Here is a 4,020-nt window from a genome sequence, read left to right as displayed (position 1 = left end):
ACTAGGTTGCTCATCCGCTTATACGAGTATAGCCGTTGGCAAACTTGGATTGGTAAGATATAATATACATGTGATATGGTAGAGAATAATGTGTTCCCTGTACAAGTGATTTCCTTATGTACATATGACTTCCTTTGATCTCTTAAGCTATTTGTGTCTTACAGTTGTAGTATTTATCTAAGAAAACTTTGGTTAGTTTTTATCAAATCTAAACTTGGTGTTGATAGGCCTGGAAATTCGACCAGACTCTCGTGATTGATAATGATTAGTATTGAAAATAAAAAACTTGCCAGCATTAGCAGTAAATGAATAAGAGAAGTCTGGGGCATTCTACACCTTTAGTGACAGCTGATCTGTAAGAGGGGAGCTTAAGTGGTTCTTTGAATAAATTCAGTCAACCTGACGAATCATTAGACTGTCGTTCATTTTCTATGGTTCCAGAAAAAAAAATATTTTCTCAAAATTTTTTTATTAAATTAATCAAAGTAAAAGGTTTAGTATATCGCACATTGGTTCCTAAAGAGTTAATCCACCATAATAAAGTTTAGGCATGGTAATAGAAATTTACGTAGATTAGTAACTAGATTTAAATAAGTAACATTTTTGTGTCTCTGCTCATATAATTCAAAGCATCTTTCTGGACATAAAACGGGTTCGAGTCCCTCATATTCAGTCTATATGTAATGCAAAGTATTTGTCTATCTTTCTAGAACTTCTTCAGTAAAATCAAGTGAAGAGGATTTTAATTTTCATTTAGTTAAAAAGACAATCAACTTTGCTTCTGAGGATATCTGGTCTTTCTTCCACTATTGGTACACGAATTTAACACAGATAACAATACTAAAGAGATATTTGGGGATGAACATGCTGTATCAGGAATCCTTATAAGGTTTCAAATGACATTGTACTAAATTTTTCTTAAAGAGTTGTGACCCCAATGTAATGACCAATTTCTAACGAGGTTATTTTTACCCTTTGCCACTTTTCTTAGCCTTTTTTCATAAAAGGACTTTTCATCCCAGAAGCTGTGGTCAAGTAAAGGACCTCCAGGTCTGTTCTCTGAGACTGTGTACAATAATCAGAGAAATAGACATAAAAGTGATAATATTTGTTTCATTTACTAATCTTCTCATTCACTAACAGATAATGAGAAAAGATAGAGGACCCAGTCCTTGATTTCATAAAACATAAGCTAAGATATAAATTTCCTGGGAGCAGAAGGAGAATGCAGAGGATAAAAATGTAAGTGCTGTCTCCAAATAAGGTTTCATTAATTGACAAAGGTCTCTCAGTTAGAGTATATTTAGTGCCTGCATTTAGATTTTCTGATTGACTTATACCAGATACCACAAAGCTGATTTTATGCGCAGGCCCGTAAATATTCACAAGAGAACCTGGTTTCAAATCAACTGGTCCACTCAAGTTAACCCCTTCGCTTGGAATCATGAGAAGTGAAGATCCATTTCCAAATGATAAGGCGTTTGGACGACAATGAAGAACTGTTGTATTAACAAGATAAACACTTGTTTTCGAATTCATTTCTAATTTACTTAGATTTTGGATAACAGAGTCCTTGAAGTACAAAGTTTGATTGGTGACTGCTTCGCTTATATTGACGATCCCAAACACTGAAAAATTGGACACTATATATCCTCTCAGACGGGACAGCGTTAGATGACTGATGTACGATGACGTCACTGATATCCCACGAGTATTCAAGGGAAGTTTTTCAACTGAGGAGTTGTGAATGATAACATTCATATTCGAGCAATCCTTCAAGGGGTGGACCGCATCGCTCAGACTGCCGGGCTACTTGAGTGTCACACGACGAACGTTGACGAACGATAACCTGAGGTTAAGGTTAAGGTTAATTCAGTCGACCTTTTGCTCGACCTTGACCTTGGACTTTGACCTAAGGCTTTTAAAATTGCATCACTTCCACGTTTTATCATAACAATTAATCCCTGAAAGTTTCACTATTCTACGAGTAGAATTATGGCCAGGAAGTGAAGGAGGTAATAATAAGAATAATAGTAGAAGGTTATACACGAAATAGAACGTTTGACAAAGTCTTGATATCAATAGAATAAATAATCATAAGTGAATACTCACATCGTCATAGTTCTTGAAGTCGCAATCAAGATGGCTGCCAGTAAGCCTACAGAAAGGAGAACCTTCCGTGACCTGAGCAGCTGAGATTGCCTTTGCTGACATCAGCAAAATGAGGAAGGGAATCAAAATGATTGACATGATGGACCACCTGTAAAAAAAAAAGAGAGAAGAATTTTAGTTTTTTCTTTCAATGCATTGATGAAGATGAACGGACAACAATAGTGATATTTCTATTCAAGAAAATTGGAGGGTTGACGTTTGTCTGATCCAAATGGAGATATTGATTTGCCTATTAGAAGAAGATATGGAAATGAGGATGTGGTGGATTTTGGTGATACCTTTTTATTATTATTATTATCATTATTATTATTACTATCCAAGCTACAACCCTAATTGGAAAAGCAAGATGCTATAAGCCCAAAGGCTCCAACAGGGAAAAATAGCCTAGTGAGAAAAGGAAATAAGGAAATAAATAAATGAAGAGAACAAATTATCAATAAATCATTCTAAAATAAGTAACAACGTCAAAACAGACATGTCATACATAAACTATTAACAACATCAAAAACAAATATGTCATAAATAAACAATAAAAAGACTCATGTCCGCTTGGTCAACAAAAAAGCATTTGCTCCAACTTTAAACTTTTGAAGTTCTACTGATTCAACCGTATATTTTCCCTAGGTATTACATTACACCCACACACACAAACATACACACACACACACACTATATATATATATATATATATATATATATATATATATATATAAATATATATATATATATATATATATATATATATATATATATATGTATATATATATATATATATATATATATATATATATATATATATATAAATATATATATATATATATATATATATATATATATATATATATATATATATATATATATATATATACATATATATTTATATATATATAAATGTGTATTTATATATATATATATATATATATATATATATATATATATATATATATATATATATATATACTTATAAATATATGTATATATACACACATATATATACAGATATATATATAGATATATATATATATATATATATATTTATATATATATATATATATGAATATATATATATATATATATATATGTATATATATATATATATATATATATATATATATATATATATATATATATATATAGTATATATATATATAAATGTATACATACTGTATATATATATATATATATATATATATATATATGTAAATATTACTTATAAATATATGTATATATATATATATATATATATATATATATATATATATATATACACATAGATATTTATATATCAAGTGTGTGTATATATATATATATATATATATATATATATATATATATATATACATATACATATATATATATATATATATATATATATATATATATATATATATATATATATATATATATATATATATATATATATATATATATATATATGTATATATATATATATATATGTATATATATATATATATATATATATATATATATATATATATATATATATATATATGCAATAAATAATTATAAACTGTGCGTAAGATATTAAAAAAGAACTCTTCTAATGCATAATATAACCACACAACATTTATTCCACCTTTTTCGCAGTTTTCCATAAGAAAATTCCACAAAGTCTACGAAGAATAAACCACAATTTATGAGCATCCGGAGGGACAATTTACCTCACTTTTGCAGAATTCACAACTGACAACAAGTTTGAATTTATGAAAATTTATGAAAAAAGAATAGAGGAAAAAAGTATTTTTTTTTTTAGCGCCATTTATATTTGTTTCTTTAGGATTTATTTTAATAATCATCATCATCATCATCATCATCATCATTATTATT

At 27.8% G+C, this 4,020-nt stretch overlaps 1 pseudogene; it reads right to left on the bottom strand.

Moving 5' to 3' along the window:
* Positions 1-462: 462 nt before the first annotated feature.
* Positions 463-2,120, bottom strand: LOC137656299 (uncharacterized; annotated as a pseudogene).
* Between the last annotated feature and the right edge of the window lie 1,900 nt (positions 2,121-4,020).

Source organism: Palaemon carinicauda, chromosome 17 (assembly GCF_036898095.1).
Source record: "Palaemon carinicauda isolate YSFRI2023 chromosome 17, ASM3689809v2, whole genome shotgun sequence".
Taxonomy (NCBI): Eukaryota; Metazoa; Arthropoda; class Malacostraca; order Decapoda; family Palaemonidae; genus Palaemon; species Palaemon carinicauda.
Note: the sequence above shows the minus strand (reverse complement) of the source record. Positions and strands in the feature narration are given on the sequence as shown.